This window comes from Hyla sarda, unplaced genomic scaffold (assembly GCF_029499605.1).
Source record: "Hyla sarda isolate aHylSar1 unplaced genomic scaffold, aHylSar1.hap1 scaffold_153, whole genome shotgun sequence".
NCBI lineage: Eukaryota > Metazoa > Chordata > Amphibia > Anura > Hylidae > Hyla > Hyla sarda.
The window spans coordinates 311444-329821 of record NW_026608165.1 but is presented as its reverse complement, the minus strand read 5'-3'; the positions used below and the strand labels follow the sequence as shown (position 1 = coordinate 329821).

At 46.1% G+C, this 18378-nt stretch overlaps 8 non-coding genes across 8 annotated transcripts; all 8 read right to left on the bottom strand.

Annotated features, from left to right (window-relative positions):
* Positions 1–1468: 1468 nt before the first annotated feature.
* On the bottom strand, positions 1469–1659 carry LOC130309494 (U2 spliceosomal RNA). The gene has a single exon (XR_008858159.1). It is a non-coding gene; the product is annotated as a U2 spliceosomal RNA (small nuclear RNA).
* Positions 1660–3747: 2088 nt separating this feature from the next.
* On the bottom strand, positions 3748–3938 carry LOC130309565 (U2 spliceosomal RNA). The gene has a single exon (XR_008858227.1). It is a non-coding gene; the product is annotated as a U2 spliceosomal RNA (small nuclear RNA).
* Positions 3939–6028: 2090 nt separating this feature from the next.
* Positions 6029–6219, bottom strand: LOC130309493 (U2 spliceosomal RNA). The gene has a single exon (XR_008858158.1). It is a non-coding gene; the product is annotated as a U2 spliceosomal RNA (small nuclear RNA).
* Positions 6220–8315: 2096 nt separating this feature from the next.
* Positions 8316–8506, bottom strand: LOC130309492 (U2 spliceosomal RNA). The gene has a single exon (XR_008858156.1). It is a non-coding gene; the product is annotated as a U2 spliceosomal RNA (small nuclear RNA).
* Positions 8507–10596: 2090 nt separating this feature from the next.
* Positions 10597–10787, bottom strand: LOC130309491 (U2 spliceosomal RNA). Its single transcript, XR_008858155.1, has one exon. It is a non-coding gene; the product is annotated as a U2 spliceosomal RNA (small nuclear RNA).
* Positions 10788–12873: 2086 nt separating this feature from the next.
* LOC130309490 (U2 spliceosomal RNA) lies at positions 12874–13064 on the bottom strand. The gene has a single exon (XR_008858154.1). It is a non-coding gene; the product is annotated as a U2 spliceosomal RNA (small nuclear RNA).
* A 2087-nt stretch (positions 13065–15151) lies between these two features.
* On the bottom strand, positions 15152–15342 carry LOC130309489 (U2 spliceosomal RNA). The gene has a single exon (XR_008858153.1). It is a non-coding gene; the product is annotated as a U2 spliceosomal RNA (small nuclear RNA).
* Positions 15343–17444: 2102 nt separating this feature from the next.
* LOC130309488 (U2 spliceosomal RNA) lies at positions 17445–17635 on the bottom strand. Its single transcript, XR_008858152.1, has one exon. It is a non-coding gene; the product is annotated as a U2 spliceosomal RNA (small nuclear RNA).
* Between the last annotated feature and the right edge of the window lie 743 nt (positions 17636–18378).

The window sequence follows — 18378 nt, the reverse complement described above, 5'->3', positions numbered from 1 at the left end:
CACTGTAGTTCTGAGGGTTCTAGATGGATGCAACAATCTCCTGTTGCTTCTATGAAGGCCATAATAGACGACATCACCAAACAGCTCCATAGTCACATACACAGCAAAGGAGAGATGTTGTTTACACCTAGTGATGTCAGTGGTATTGAGTGACATCACAGCACAGTGCTAAGGCTCCTGGGCCTGGACACAGCAGCGGCTGCAATATCTCAACGGAGAATACGTTTATATATATGTGTGTGTGTGCGCGTATATATATATATATATATATATATATATATATATATATATATTCTCCGCCGAAATCACTTTTAAACCCATTTCCACCTTTTTTTCCCTTCTCTTCCTCTTACTTTTTTTTCACGTTTTTTTACGTTTTTCTCCTTTTCGCCTCTTTTCTGGGCGTATTATTCTTCTTTTTCTTCTTTTTTTCGTCTAATGCATACCCCATCAGTGCAGCAATGCTTATTCAATACCGCCAGCAGATGGAGACACTGGGGGATAATTTTCTAAGGATTTATACTGATTTTTCCTGTCTGAATTTGTCGCACAGAAAGTTGCAGGCCAAATATGTGTGACATTTCTGCGACTTTAGCTTCTAGAGCATTTTTACAACATTATACATAGGTGCTGAATACATAAAAAGCGACTGTTCAGCGACAGACAAGTCGCATCGGCTGAAAGTAGGCCAGAATGTCAGTCCATGTTGGAGCAGGTTTAGATACAGTCTAAAGTATAGATCTCAAAGTCTGTGCACAGAATTTAGCAAGGGCCTCGCACCTTCTGATGCATCAGGTAGGTGCACAATAGCATAGCCTAACCCTCTGTACTTTGGTCTATATTGATGCGGGACATAGACAGCCAGCTGATGACCAATCCATTAGTGCAATGGATGGCTGGAAGCATTTGTCTTTGCCTTTGCAATACCACAGAAGCAATGCATGGTCAATGTACAGCAATGACACACCTGTGTGAACAGCCAGGAGACCCCCCCCCCCCCCCCCCATGTTATGTTACATAGTTACATAGTTAGTACGGTCGAAAAAAGACATATGTCCATCAAGTTCAACCAGGGAATTAAGGGGTAGGGGTGTGGCGCGATATTGGGGAAGGGATGAGATTTTATATTTCTTCATAAGCATTAATCTTATTTTGTCAATTAGGAACATTCAGCACCCACCCGCTATCAAGGCAGCTGCCTATCATGTCATGCCCTACCTGCACAGTTGTGCTGGCTACTCAAATGATCCAATTAAGGAGGCCATTTAGTCAGCAGCAGCAGAAGTCCTGTGCCTGGATGCTCCAACAGCGGCCAGACACAAGCAGAAGCAGAAGCAGCAGAAGCAGCAGCAGCACCACCTTTTGTTTTTTGGCTGCAGCAGCAGCAAGGCCCACAGGGCTGGCTAGCTGGCTAGCCAGCAAGCAGGTAGCAATGAAAGTAGGAATCTTTCTTTTTAACCCTGTAAGGGGGTGGTGCACTGTACCCGAAGATACTGCCATATCGGGTCAATGCATAGGGCGACGGAAGCAAGCTTCGAAATCGGCCCCCGTTCTCAAAAATCCATTTAATATATGGTCCCCAGATAGGGGACGTATCAGATATTAAACTGATAAGAACAGATACTACACTTGATCTTAGCCAAAAGGCCGAGAAGCGATAACCGTGAAAGGGGCGGGCCCAACAAGGTGCCCTTCATGGGCACTATCACTGCTTGCTGTCAGGGAGGCTGCCAGACAATTTTCCATGCACACTCTGGGCTGGGGGGCAGTCAACCACCAGTACACACAGCAGAACCTAAACCCATACCATTATTGCTAAGCAGCAAGACAGGGGCCCATTGCACTCCCACGGGGCCTTTTTAAATGCAATCCATAACCCGGATTTGCCAGGAACCCTTCTTACTCCTCCTACTTGCATGTGACACTGGGCTTAGGATCTGCATAGGAAACACACACACAAGCACACACCTACCTTTGTTGCCTGCAGATGCCTCCTTGGCTGTCCCCAAACGGTATCAAACCAACACCCACGGGAAGCTGTAAGCATAGAGGACATGCCTGCACCCCATTGGACTTACCTGTGTGGGTTAAATCCGGGTTATTTGACAACCTATGGCGGTGATGGTTCTGCTCAGGCAGAGCAGTGCTGATGCTCCTCATAAAGCTGTCGCTGCTGTGAAGGTTCTAGGTGACATCACAAATCCCTATGGTTACATACACAACAAAGCTGGGTTGTTGTTGTTTACACTCTGCAAGGCCTGTGGAAGTGAGTGACATCATAGCACTGTAGTTCTGAGGGTTCTAGATGGATGCAACAATCTCCTGTTGCTTCTATGAAGGCCATAATAGACGACATCACCAAACAGCTCCATAGTCACATACACAGCAAAGGAGAGATGTTGTTTACACCTAGTGATGTCAGTGGTATTGAGTGACATCACAGCACAGTGCTAAGGCTCCTGGGCCTGGACACAGCAGCGGCTGCAATATCTCAACGGAGAATACGTTTATATATATGTGTGTGTGTGCGCGTATATATTTATATATATATATATATATATATATATATATATTTCTCCGCCGAAATCACTTTTAAACCCATTTCCACCTTTTTTTCCCTTCTCTTCCTCTTACTTTTTTTTCACGTTTTTTTACGTTTTTCTCCTTTTCGCCTCTTTTCTGGGCGTATTATTCTTCTTTTTCTTCTTTTTTTTCGTCTAATGCATACCCCATCAGTGCAGCAATGCTTATTCAATACCGCCAGCAGATGGAGACACTGGGGGATAATTTTCTAAGGATTTATACTGATTTTTCCTGTCTGAATTTGTCGCACAGAAAGTTGCAGGCCAAATATGTGTGACATTTCTGCGACTTTAGCTTCTAGAGCATTTTTACAACATTATACATAGGTGCTGAATACATAAAAAGCGACTGTTCAGCGACAGACAAGTCGCATCGGCTGAAAGTAGGCCAGAATGTCAGTCCATGTTGGAGCAGGTTTAGATACAGTCTAAAGTATAGATCTCAAAGTCTGTGCACAGAATTTAGCAAGGGCCTCGCACCTTCTGATGCATCAGGTAGGTGCACAATAGCATAGCCTAACCCTCTGTACTTTGGTCTATATTGATGCGGGACATAGACAGCCAGCTGATGACCAATCCATTAGTGCAATGGATGGCTGGAAGCATTTGTCTTTGCCTTTGCAATACCACAGAAGCAATGCATGGTCAATGTACAGCAATGACACACCTGTGTGAACAGCCAGGAGACCCCCCCCCCCCCCCATGTTATGTTACATAGTTACATAGTTAGTACGGTCGAAAAAAGACATATGTCCATCAAGTTCAACCAGGGAATTAAGGGGTAGGGGTGTGGCGCGATATTGGGGAAGGGATGAGATTTTATATTTCTTCATAAGCATTAATCTTATTTTGTCAATTAGGAACATTCAGCACCCACCCGCTATCAAGGCAGCTGCCTATCATGTCATGCCCTACCTGCACAGGTGTGCTGGCTACTCAAATGATCCAATTAAGGAGGCCATTTAGTCAGCAGCAGCAGAAGTCCTGTGCCTGGACGCTCCAACAGCGGCCAGACACAAGCAGAAGCAGAAGCAGCAGAAGCAGCAGCAGCACCACCTTTTGTTTTTTGGCTGCAGCAGCAGCAAGGCCCACAGGGCTGGCTAGCTGGCTAGCCAGCAAGCAGGTAGCAATGAAAGTAGGAATCTTTCTTTTTAACCCTGTAAGGGGGTGGTGCACTGTACCCGAAGATACTGCCATATCGGGTCAATGCATAGGGCGACGGAAGCAAGCTTCGAAATCGGCCCCCGTTCTAAAAAATCCATTTAATATATGGTCCCCAGATAGGGGACGTATCAGATATTAAACTGATAAGAACAGATACTACACTTGATCTTAGCCAAAAGGCCGAGAAGCGATAACCGTGAAAGGGGCGGGCCCAACAAGGTGCCCTTCATGGGCACTATCACTGCTTGCTGTCAGGGAGGCTGCCAGACAATTTTCCATGCACTGGGCTGGGGGGCAGTCAACCACCAGTACACACAGCAGAACCTAAACCCATACCATTATTGCTAAGCAGCAAGACAGGGGCCCATTGCACTCCCACGGGGCCTTTTTAAATGCAATCCATAACCCGGATTTGCCAGGAACCCTTCTTACTCCTCCTACTTGCATGTGACACTGGGCTTAGGATCTGCATAGGAAACACACACACAAGCACACACCTACCTTTGTTGCCTGCAGATGCCTCCTTGGCTGTCCCCAAACGGTATCAAACCAACACCCACGGGAAGCTGTAAGCATAGAGGACATGCCTGCACCCCATTGGACTTACCTGTGTGGGTTAAATCCGGGTTATTTGACAACCTATGGCGGTGATGGTTCTGCTCAGGCAGAGCAGTGCTGATGCTCCTCATAAAGCTGTCGCTGCTGTGAAGGTTCTAGGTGACATCACAAATCCCTATGGTTACATACACAACAAAGCTGGGTTGTTGTTGTTTACACTCTGCAAGGCCTGTGGAAGTGAGTGACATCATAGCACTGTAGTTCTGAGGGTTCTAGATGGATGCAACAATCTCCTGTTGCTTCTATGAAGGCCATAATAGACGACATCACCAAACAGCTCCATAGTCACATACACAGCAAAGGAGAGATGTTGTTTACACCTAGTGATGTCAGTGGTATTGAGTGACATCACAGCACAGTGCTAAGGCTCCTGGGCCTGGACACAGCAGCGGCTGCAATATCTCAACGGAGAATACGTTTATATATATGTGTGTGTGTGCGCGTATATATATATATATATATATATATATATATATATATATATATATTCTCCGCCGAAATCACTTTTAAACCCATTTCCACCTTTTTTTCCCTTCTCTTCCTCTTACTTTTTTTTCACGTTTTTTTACGTTTTTCTCCTTTTCGCCTCTTTTCTGGGCGTATTATTCTTCTTTTTCTTCTTTTTTTTCGTCTAATGCATACCCCATCAGTGCAGCAATGCTTATTCAATACCGCCAGCAGATGGAGACACTGGGGGATAATTTTCTAAGGATTTATACTGATTTTTCCTGTCTGAATTTGTCGCACAGAAAGTTGCAGGCCAAATATGTGTGACATTTCTGCGACTTTAGCTTCTAGAGCATTTTTACAACATTATACATAGGTGCTGAATACATAAAAAGCGACTGTTCAGCGACAGACAAGTCGCATCGGCTGAAAGTAGGCCAGAATGTCAGTCCATGTTGGAGCAGGTTTAGATACAGTCTAAAGTATAGATCTCAAAGTCTGTGCACAGAATTTAGCAAGGGCCTCGCACCTTCTGATGCATCAGGTAGGTGCACAATAGCATAGCCTAACCCTCTGTACTTTGGTCTATATTGATGCGGGACATAGACAGCCAGCTGATGACCAATCCATTAGTGCAATGGATGGCTGGAAGCATTTGTCTTTGCCTTTGCAATACCACAGAAGCAATGCATGGTCAATGTACAGCAATGACACACCTGTGTGAACAGCCAGGAGACCCCCCCCCCCCCCCCCCATGTTATGTTACATAGTTACATAGTTAGTACGGTCGAAAAAAGACATATGTCCATCAAGTTCAACCAGGGAATTAAGGGGTAGGGGTGTGGCGCGATATTGGGGAAGGGATGAGATTTTATATTTCTTCATAAGCATTAATCTTATTTTGTCAATTAGGAACATTCAGCACCCACCCGCTATCAAGGCAGCTGCCTATCATGTCATGCCCTACCTGCACAGGTGTGCTGGCTACTCAAATGATCCAATTAAGGAGGCCATTTAGTCAGCAGCAGCAGAAGTCCTGTGCCTGGACGCTCCAACAGCGGCCAGACACAAGCAGAAGCAGAAGCAGCAGAAGCAGCAGCAGCACCACCTTTTGTTTTTTGGCTGCAGCAGCAGCAAGGCCCACAGGGCTGGCTAGCTGGCTAGCCAGCAAGCAGGTAGCAATGAAAGTAGGAATCTTTCTTTTTAACCCTGTAAGGGGGTGGTGCACTGTACCCGAAGATACTGCCATATCGGGTCAATGCATAGGGCGACGGAAGCAAGCTTCGAAATCGGCCCCCGTTCTCAAAAATCCATTTAATATATGGTCCCCAGATAGGGGACGTATCAGATATTAAACTGATAAGAACAGATACTACACTTGATCTTAGCCAAAAGGCCGAGAAGCGATAACCGTGAAAGGGGCGGGCCCAACAAGGTGCCCTTCATGGGCACTATCACTGCTTGCTGTCAGGGAGGCTGCCAGACAATTTTCCATGCACACTCTGGGCTGGGGGGCAGTCAACCACCAGTACACACAGCAGAACCTAAACCCATACCATTATTGCTAAGCAGCAAGACAGGGGCCCATTGCACTCCCACGGGGCCTTTTTAAATGCAATCCATAACCCGGATTTGCCAGGAACCCTTCTTACTCCTCCTACTTGCATGTGACACTGGGCTTAGGATCTGCATAGGAAACACACACACAAGCACACACCTACCTTTGTTGCCTGCAGATGCCTCCTTGGCTGTCCCCAAACGGTATCAAACCAACACCCACGGGAAGCTGTAAGCATAGAGGACATGCCTGCACCCCATTGGACTTACCTGTGTGGGTTAAATCCGGGTTATTTGACAACCTATGGCGGTGATGGTTCTGCTCAGGCAGAGCAGTGCTGATGCTCCTCATAAAGCTGTCGCTGCTGTGAAGGTTCTAGGTGACATCACAAATCCCTATGGTTACATACACAACAAAGCTGGGTTGTTGTTGTTTACACTCTGCAAGGCCTGTGGAAGTGAGTGACATCATAGCACTGTAGTTCTGAGGGTTCTAGATGGATGCAACAATCTCCTGTTGCTTCTATGAAGGCCATAATAGACGACATCACCAAACAGCTCCATAGTCACATACACAGCAAAGGAGAGATGTTGTTTACACCTAGTGATGTCAGTGGTATTGAGTGACATCACAGCACAGTGCTAAGGCTCCTGGGCCTGGACACAGCAGCGGCTGCAATATCTCAACGGAGAATACGTTTATATATATGTGTGTGTGTGCGCGTATATATATATATATATATATATATATATATATATATATATATATATATTTCTCCGCCGAAATCACTTTTAAACCCATTTCCACCTTTTTTTCCCTTCTCTTCCTCTTACTTTTTTTTCACGTTTTTTTACGTTTTTCTCCTTTTCGCCTCTTTTCTGGGCGTATTATTCTTCTTTTTCTTCTTTTTTTTCGTCTAATGCATACCCCATCAGTGCAGCAATGCTTATTCAATACCGCCAGCAGATGGAGACACTGGGGGATAATTTTCTAAGGATTTATACTGATTTTTCCTGTCTGAATTTGTCGCACAGAAAGTTGCAGGCCAAATATGTGTGACATTTCTGCGACTTTAGCTTCTAGAGCATTTTTACAACATTATACATAGGTGCTGAATACATAAAAAGCGACTGTTCAGCGACAGACAAGTCGCATCGGCTGAAAGTAGGCCAGAATGTCAGTCCATGTTGGAGCAGGTTTAGATACAGTCTAAAGTATAGATCTCAAAGTCTGTGCACAGAATTTAGCAAGGGCCTCGCACCTTCTGATGCATCAGGTAGGTGCACAATAGCATAGCCTAACCCTCTGCACTTTGGTCTATATTGATGCGGGACATAGACAGCCAGCTGATGACCAATCCATTAGTGCAATGGATGGCTGGAAGCATTTGTCTTTGCCTTTGCAATACCACAGAAGCAATGCATGGTCAATGTACAGCAATGACACACCTGTGTGAACAGCCAGGAGACCCCCCCCCCCCCCCATGTTATGTTACATAGTTACATAGTTAGTACGGTCGAAAAAAGACATATGTCCATCAAGTTCAACCAGGGAATTAAGGGGTAGGGGTGTGGCGCGATATTGGGGAAGGGATGAGATTTTATATTTCTTCATAAGCATTAATCTTATTTTGTCAATTAGGAACATTCAGCACCCACCCGCTATCAAGGCAGCTGCCTATCATGTCATGCCCTACCTGCACAGGTGTGCTGGCTACTCAAATGATCCAATTAAGGAGGCCATTTAGTCAGCAGCAGCAGAAGTCCTGTGCCTGGACGCTCCAACAGCGGCCAGACACAAGCAGAAGCAGAAGCAGCAGAAGCAGCAGCAGCACCACCTTTTGTTTTTTGGCTGCAGCAGCAGCAAGGCCCACAGGGCTGGCTAGCTGGCTAGCCAGCAAGCAGGTAGCAATGAAAGTAGGAATCTTTCTTTTTAACCCTGTAAGGGGGTGGTGCACTGTACCCGAAGATACTGCCATATCGGGTCAATGCATAGGGCGACGGAAGCAAGCTTCGAAATCGGCCCCCGTTCTCAAAAATCCATTTAATATATGGTCCCCAGATAGGGGACGTATCAGATATTAAACTGATAAGAACAGATACTACACTTGATCTTAGCCAAAAGGCCGAGAAGCGATAACCGTGAAAGGGGCGGGCCCAACAAGGTGCCCTTCATGGGCACTATCACTGCTTGCTGTCAGGGAGGCTGCCAGACAATTTTCCATGCACACTCTGGGCTGGGGGGCAGTCAACCACCAGTACACACAGCAGAACCTAAACCCATACCATTATTGCTAAGCAGCAAGACAGGGGCCCATTGCACTCCCACGGGGCCTTTTTAAATGCAATCCATAACCCGGATTTGCCAGGAACCCTTCTTACTCCTCCTACTTGCATGTGACACTGGGCTTAGGATCTGCATAGGAAACACACACACAAGCACACACCTACCTTTGTTGCCTGCAGATGCCTCCTTGGCTGTCCCCAAACGGTATCAAACCAACACCCACGGGAAGCTGTAAGCATAGAGGACATGCCTGCACCCCATTGGACTTACCTGTGTGGGTTAAATCCGGGTTATTTGACAACCTATGGCGGTGATGGTTCTGCTCAGGCAGAGCAGTGCTGATGCTCCTCATAAAGCTGTCGCTGCTGTGAAGGTTCTAGGTGACATCACAAATCCCTATGGTTACATACACAACAAAGCTGGGTTGTTGTTGTTTACACTCTGCAAGGCCTGTGGAAGTGAGTGACATCATAGCACTGTAGTTCTGAGGGTTCTAGATGGATGCAACAATCTCCTGTTGCTTCTATGAAGGCCATAATAGACGACATCACCAAACAGCTCCATAGTCACATACACAGCAAAGGAGAGATGTTGTTTACACCTAGTGATGTCAGTGGTATTGAGTGACATCACAGCACAGTGCTAAGGCTCCTGGGCCTGGACACAGCAGCGGCTGCAATATCTCAACGGAGAATACGTTTATATATATGTGTGTGTGTGCGCGTATATATATATATATATATATATATATATATATATATATATATATTTCTCCGCCGAAATCACTTTTAAACCCATTTCCACCTTTTTTTCCCTTCTCTTCCTCTTACTTTTTTTTCACGTTTTTTTACGTTTTTCTCCTTTTCGCCTCTTTTCTGGGCGTATTATTCTTCTTTTTCTTCTTTTTTTTCGTCTAATGCATACCCCATCAGTGCAGCAATGCTTATTCAATACCGCCAGCAGATGGAGACACTGGGGGATAATTTTCTAAGGATTTATACTGATTTTTCCTGTCTGAATTTGTCGCACAGAAAGTTGCAGGCCAAATATGTGTGACATTTCTGCGACTTTAGCTTCTAGAGCATTTTTACAACATTATACATAGGTGCTGAATACATAAAAAGCGACTGTTCAGCGACAGACAAGTCGCATCGGCTGAAAGTAGGCCAGAATGTCAGTCCATGTTGGAGCAGGTTTAGATACAGTCTAAAGTATAGATCTCAAAGTCTGTGCACAGAATTTAGCAAGGGCCTCGCACCTTCTGATGCATCAGGTAGGTGCACAATAGCATAGCCTAACCCTCTGTACTTTGGTCTATATTGATGCGGGACATAGACAGCCAGCTGATGACCAATCCATAAGTGCAATGGATGGCTGGAAGCATTTGTCTTTGCCTTTGCAATACCACAGAAGCAATGCATGGTCAATGTACAGCAATGACACACCTGTGTGAACAGCCAGGAGACCCCCCCCCCCCCATGTTATGTTACATAGTTACATAGTTAGTACGGTCGAAAAAAGACATATGTCCATCAAGTTCAACCAGGGAATTAAGGGGTAGGGGTGTGGCGCGATATTGGGGAAGGGATGAGATTTTATATTTCTTCATAAGCATTAATCTTATTTTGTCAATTAGGAACATTCAGCACCCACCCGCTATCAAGGCAGCTGCCTATCATGTCATGCCCTACCTGCACAGGTGTGCTGGCTACTCAAATGATCCAATTAAGGAGGCCATTTAGTCAGCAGCAGCAGAAGTCCTGTGCCTGGACGCTCCAACAGCGGCCAGACACAAGCAGAAGCAGAAGCAGCAGAAGCAGCAGCAGCACCACCTTTTGTTTTTTGGCTGCAGCAGCAGCAAGGCCCACAGGGCTGGCTAGCTGGCTAGCCAGCAAGCAGGTAGCAATGAAAGTAGGAATCTTTCTTTTTAACCCTGTAAGGGGGTGGTGCACTGTACCCGAAGATACTGCCATATCGGGTCAATGCATAGGGCGACGGAAGCAAGCTTCGAAATCGGCCCCCGTTCTCAAAAATCCATTTAATATATGGTCCCCAGATAGGGGACGTATCAGATATTAAACTGATAAGAACAGATACTACACTTGATCTTAGCCAAAAGGCCGAGAAGCGATAACCGTGAAAGGGGCGGGCCCAACAAGGTGCCCTTCATGGGCACTATCACTGCTTGCTGTCAGGGAGGCTGCCAGACAATTTTCCATGCACACTCTGGGCTGGGGGGCAGTCAACCACCAGTACACACAGCAGAACCTAAACCCATACCATTATTGCTAAGCAGCAAGACAGGGGCCCATTGCACTCCCACGGGGCCTTTTTAAATGCAATCCATAGCCCGGATTTGCCAGGAACCCTTCTTACTCCTCCTACTTGCATGTGACACTGGGCTTAGGATCTGCATAGGAAACACACACACAAGCACACACCTACCTTTGTTGCCTGCAGATGCCTCCTTGGCTGTCCCCAAACGGTATCAAACCAACACCCACGGGAAGCTGTAAGCATAGAGGACATGCCTGCACCCCATTGGACTTACCTGTGTGGGTTAAATCCGGGTTATTTGACAACCTATGGCGGTGATGGTTCTGCTCAGGCAGAGCAGTGCTGATGCTCCTCATAAAGCTGTCGCTGCTGTGAAGGTTCTAGGTGACATCACAAATCCCTATGGTTACATACACAACAAAGCTGGGTTGTTGTTGTTTACACTCTGCAAGGCCTGTGGAAGTGAGTGACATCATAGCACTGTAGTTCTGAGGGTTCTAGATGGATGCAACAATCTCCTGTTGCTTCTATGAAGGCCATAATAGACGACATCACCAAACAGCTCCATAGTCACATACACAGCAAAGGAGAGATGTTGTTTACACCTAGTGATGTCAGTGGTATTGAGTGACATCACAGCACAGTGCTAAGGCTCCTGGGCCTGGACACAGCAGCGGCTGCAATATCTCAACGGAGAATACGTTTATATATATGTGTGTGTGTGAGCGTATATATATATATATATATATATATATATATATATATATATTTCTCCGCCGAAATCACTTTTAAACCCATTTCCACCTTTTTTTCCCTTCTCTTCCTCTTACTTTTTTTTCACGTTTTTTTACGTTTTTCTCCTTTTCGCCTCTTTTCTGGGCGTATTATTCTTCTTTTTCTTCTTTTTTTTCGTCTAATGCATACCCCATCAGTGCAGCAATGCTTATTCAATACCGCCAGCAGATGGAGACACTGGGGGATAATTTTCTAAGGATTTATACTGATTTTTCCTGTCTGAATTTGTCGCACAGAAAGTTGCAGGCCAAATATGTGTGACATTTCTGCGACTTTAGCTTCTAGAGCATTTTTACAACATTATACATAGGTGCTGAATACATAAAAAGCGACTGTTCAGCGACAGACAAGTCGCATCGGCTGAAAGTAGGCCAGAATGTCAGTCCATGTTGGAGCAGGTTTAGATACAGTCTAAAGTATAGATCTCAAAGTCTGTGCACAGAATTTAGCAAGGGCCTCGCACCTTCTGATGCATCAGGTAGGTGCACAATAGCATAGCCTAACCCTCTGTACTTTGGTCTATATTGATGTGGGACATAGACAGCCAGCTGATGACCAATCCATTAGTGCAATGGATGGCTGGAAGCATTTGTCTTTGCCTTTGCAATACCACAGAAGCAATGCATGGTCAATGTACAGCAATGACACACCTGTGTGAACAGCCAGGAGACCCCCCCCCCCCCATGTTATGTTACATAGTTACATAGTTAGTACGGTCGAAAAAAGACATATGTCCATCAAGTTCAACCAGGGAATTAAGGGGTAGGGGTGTGGCACGATATTGGGGAAGGGATGAGATTTTATATTTCTTCATAAGCATTAATCTTATTTTGTCAATTAGGAACATTCAGCACCCACCCGCTATCAAGGCAGCTGCCTATCATGTCATGCCCTACCTGCACAGGTGTGCTGGCTACTCAAATGATCCAATTAAGGAGGCCATTTAGTCAGCAGCAGCAGAAGTCCTGTGCCTGGACACTCCAACAGCGGCCAGACACAAGCAGAAGCAGAAGCAGCAGAAGCAGCAGCAGCACCACCTTTTGTTTTTTGGCTGCAGCAGCAGCAAGGCCCACAGGGCTGGCTAGCTGGCTAGCCAGCAAGCAGGTAGCAATGAAAGTAGGAATCTTTCTTTTTAACCCTGTAAGGGGGTGGTGCACTGTACCCGAAGATACTGCCATATCGGGTCAATGCATAGGGCGACGGAAGCAAGCTTCGAAATCGGCCCCCGTTCTCAAAAATCCATTTAATATATGGTCCCCAGATAGGGGACGTATCAGATATTAAACTGATAAGAACAGATACTACACTTGATCTTAGCCAAAAGGCCGAGAAGCGATAACCGTGAAAGGGGCGGGCCCAACAAGGTGCCCTTCATGGGCACTATCACTGCTTGCTGTCAGGGAGGCTGCCAGACAATTTTCCATGCACACTCTGGGCTGGGGGGCAGTCAACCACCAGTACACACAGCAGAACCTAAACCCATACCATTATTGCTAAGCAGCAAGACAGGGGCCCATTGCACTCCCACGGGGCCTTTTTAAATGCAATCCATAACCCGGATTTGCCAGGAACCCTTCTTACTCCTCCTACTTGCATGTGACACTGGGCTTAGGATCTGCATAGGAAACACACACACAAGCACACACCTACCTTTGTTGCCTGCAGATGCCTCCTTGGCTGTCCCCAAACGGTATCAAACCAACACCCACGGGAAGCTGTAAGCATAGAGGACATGCCTGCACCCCATTGGACTTACCTGTGTGGGTTAAATCCGGGTTATTTGACAACCTATGGCGGTGATGGTTCTGCTCAGGCAGAGCAGTGCTGATGCTCCTCATAAAGCTGTCGCTGCTGTGAAGGTTCTAGGTGACATCACAAATCCCTATGGTTACATACACAACAAAGCTGGGTTGTTGTTGTTTACACTCTGCAAGGCCTGTGGAAGTGAGTGACATCATAGCACTGTAGTTCTGAGGGTTCTAGATGGATGCAACAATCTCCTGTTGCTTCTATGAAGGCCATAATAGACGACATCACCAAACAGCTCCATAGTCACATACACAGCAAAGGAGAGATGTTGTTTACACCTAGTGATGTCAGTGGTATTGAGTGACATCACAGCACAGTGCTAAGGCTCCTGGGCCTGGACACAGCAGCGGCTGCAATATCTCAACGGAGAATACGTTTATATATATGTGTGTGTGTGCGCGTATATATATATATATATATATATATATATATATATATTTCTCCGCCGAAATCACTTTTAAACCCATTTCCACCTTTTTTTCCCTTCTCTTCCTCTTACTTTTTTTTCACGTTTTTTTACGTTTTTCTCCTTTTCGCCTCTTTTCTGGGCGTATTATTCTTCTTTTTCTTCTTTTTTTTTCGTCTAATGCATACCCCATCAGTGCAGCAATGCTTATTCAATACCGCCAGCAGATGGAGACACTGGGGGATAATTTTCTAAGGATTTATACTGATTTTTCCTGTCTGAATTTGTCGCACAGAAAGTTGCAGGCCAAATATGTGTGACATTTCTGCGACTTTAGCTTCTAGAGCATTTTTACAACATTATACATAGGTGCTGAATACATAAAAAGCGACTGTTCAGCGACAGACAAGTCGCATCGGCTGAAAGTAGGCCAGAATGTCAGTCCATGTTGGAGCAGGTTTAGATACAGTCTAAAGTATAGATCTCAAAGTCTGTGCACAGAATTTAGCAAGGGCCTCGCACCTTCTGATGCATCAGGTAGGTGCACAATAGCATAGCCTAACCCTCTGTACTTTGGTCTATATTGATGCGGGACATAGACAGCCAGCTGATGACCAATCCATTAGTGCAATGGATGGCTGGAAGCATTTGTCTTTGCCTTTGCAATACCACAGAAGCAATGCATGGTCAATGTACAGCAATGACACACCTGTGTGAACAGCCAGGAGACCCCCCCCCCCCCCCCCATGTTATGTTACATAGTTACATAGTTAGTACGGTCGAAAAAAGACATATGTCCATCAAGTTCAACCAGGGAATTAAGGGGTAGGGGTGTGGCGCAATATTGGGGAAGGGATGAGATTTTATATTTCTTCATAAGCATTAATCTTATTTTGTCAATTAGGAACATTCAGCACCCACCCGCTATCAAGGCAGCTGCCTATCATGTCATGCCCTACCTGCACAGGTGTGCTGGCTACTCAAATGATCCAATTAAGGAGGCCATTTAGTCAGCAGCAGCAGAAGTCCTGTGCCTGGACGCTCCAACAGCGGCCAGACACAAGCAGAAGCAGAAGCAGCAGAAGCAGCAGCAGCACCACCTTTTGTTTTTTGGCTGCAGCAGCAGCAAGGCCCACAGGGCTGGCTAGCTGGCTAGCCAGCAAGCAGGTAGCAATGAAAGTAGGAATCTTTCTTTTTAACCCTGTAAGGGGGTGGTGCACTGTACCCGAAGATACTGCCATATCGGGTCAATGCATAGGGCGACGGAAGCAAGCTTCGAAATCGGCCCCCGTTCTCAAAAATCCATTTAATATATGGTCCCCAGATAGGGGACGTATCAGATATTAAACTGATAAGAACAGATACTACACTTGATCTTAGCCAAAAGGCCGAGAAGCGATAACCGTGAAAGGGGCGGGCCCAACAAGGTGCCCTTCATGGGCACTATCACTGCTTGCTGTCAGGGAGGCTGCCAGACAATTTTCCATGCACACTCTGGGCTGGGGGGCAGTCAACCACCAGTACACACAGCAGAACCTAAACCCATACCATTATTGCTAAGCAGCAAGACAGGGGCCCATTGCACTCCCACGGGGCCTTTTTAAATGCAATCCATAACCCGGATTTGCCAGGAACCCTTCTTACTCCTCCTACTTGCATGTGACACTGGGCTTAGGATCTGCATAGGAAACACACACACAAGCACACACCTACCTTTGTTGCCTGCAGATGCCTCCTTGGCTGTCCCCAAACGGTATCAAACCAACACCCACGGGAAGCTGTAAGCATAGAGGACATGCCTGCACCCCATTGGACTTACCTGTGTGGGTTAAATCCGGGTTATTTGACAACCTATGGCGGTGATGGTTCTGCTCAGGCAGAGCAGTGCTGATGCTCCTCATAAAGCTGTCGCTGCTGTGAAGGTTCTAGGTGACATCACAAATCCCTATGGTTACATACACAACAAAGCTGGGTTGTTGTTGTTTACACTCTGCAAGGCCTGTGGAAGTGAGTGACATCATAGCACTGTAGTTCTGAGGGTTCTAGATGGATGCAACAATCTCCTGTTGCTTCTATGAAGGCCATAATAGACGACATCACCAAACAGCTCCATAGTCACATACACAGCAAAGGAGAGATGTTGTTTACACCTAGTGATGTCAGTGGTATTGAGTGACATCACAGCACAGTGCTAAGGCTCCTGGGCCTGGACACAGCAGCGGCTGCAATATCTCAACGGAGAATACGTTTATATATATGTGTGTGTGTGCGCGTATATATATATATATATATATATATATATATATATATATTTCTCCGCCGAAATCACTTTTAAACCCATTTCCACCTTTTTTTCCCTTCTCTTCCTCTTACTTTTTTTTCACATTTTTTTACGTTTTTCTCCTTTTCGCCTCTTTTCTGGGCGTATTATTCTTCTTTTTCTTCTTTTTTTTCGTCTAATGCATACCCCATCAGTGCAGCAATGCTTATTCAATACCGCCAGCAGATGGAGACACTGGGGGATAATTTTCTAAGGATTTATACTGATTTTTCCTGTCTGAATTTGTCGCACAGAAAGTTGCAGGCCAAATATGTGTGACATTTCTGCGACTTTAGCTTCTAGAGCATTTTTACAACATTATACATAGGTGCTGAATACATAAAAAGCGACTGTTCAGCGACAGACAAGTCGCATCGGCTGAAAGTAGGCCAGAATGTCAGTCCATGTTGGAGCAGGTTTAGATACAGTCTAAAGTATAGATCTCAAAGTCTGTGCACAGAATTTAGCAAGGGCCTCGCACCTTCTGATGCATCAGGTAGGTGCACAATAGCATAGCCTAACCCTCTGTACTTTGGTCTATATTGATGCGGGACATAGACAGCCAGCTGATGACCAATCCATTAGTGCAATGGATGGCTGGAAGCATTTGTCTTTGCCTTTGCAATACCACAGAAGCAATGCATGGTCAATGTACAGCAAGGACACACCTGTGTGAACAGCCAGGAGACCCCCCCCCCCCCCCCATGTTATGTTACATAGTTACATAGTTAGTACGGTCGAAAAAAGACATATGTCCATCAAGTTCAACCAGGGAATTAAGGGGTAGGGGTGTGGCGCGATATTGGGGAAGGGATGAGATTTTATATTTCTTCATAAGCATTAATCTTATTTTGTCAATTAGGAACATTCAGCACCCACCCGCTATCAAGGCAGCTGCCTATCATGTCATGCCCTACCTGCACAGGTGTGCTGGCTACTCAAATGATCCAATTAAGGAGGCCATTTAGTCAGCAGCAGCAGAAGTCCTGTGCCTGGACGCTCCAACAGCGGCCAGACACAAGCAGAAGCAGAAGCAGCAGAAGCAGCAGCAGCAGAAGCAGCAGCAGCACCACCTTTTGTTTTTTGGCTGCAGCAGCAGCAAGGCCCACAGGGCTGGCTAGCTGGCTAGCCAGCAAGCAGGTAGCAATGAAAGTAGGAATCTTTCTTTTTAACCCTGTAAGGGGGTGGTGCACTGTACCCGAAGATACTGCCATATCGGGTCAATGCATAGGGCGACGGAAGCAAGCTTCGAAATCGGCCCCCGTTCTCAAAAATCCATTTAATATATGGTCCCCAGATAGGGGACGTATCAGATATTAAACTGATAAGAACAGATACTACACTTGATCTTAGCCAAAAGGCCGAGAAGCGATAACCGTGAAAGGGGCGGGCCCAACAAGGTGCCCTTCATGGGCACTATCACTGCTTGCTGTCAGGGAGGCTGCCAGACAATTTTCCATGCACACTCTGGGCTGGGGGGCAGTCAACCACCAGTACACACAGCAGAACCTAAACCCATACCATTATTGCTAAGCAGCAAGACAGGGGCCCATTGCACTCCCACGGGGCCTTTTTAAATGCAATCCATAACCCGGATTTGCCAGGAACCCTTCTTACTCCTCCTACTTGCATGTGACACTGGGCTTAGGATCTGCATAGGAAACACACACACAAGCACACACCTACCTTTGTTGCCTGCAGATGCCTCCTTGGCTGTCCCCAAACGGTATCAAACCAACACCCACGGGAAGCTGTAAGCATAGAGGACATGCCTGCACCCCATTGGACTTACCTGTGTGGGTTAAATCCGGGTTATTTGACAACCTATGGCGGTGATGGTTCTGCTCAGGCAGAGCAGTGCTGATGCTCCTCATAAAGCTGTCGCTGCTGTGAAGGTTCTAGGTGACATCACAAATCCCTATGGTTACATACACAACAAAGCTGGGTTGTTGTTGTTTACACTCTGCAAGGCCTGTGGAAGTGAGTGACATCATAGCACTGTAGTTCTGAGGGTTCTAGATGGATGCAACAATCTCCTGTTGCTTCTATGAAGGCCATAATAGACGACATCACCAAACAGCTCCATAGTCACATACACAGCAAAGGAGAGATGTTG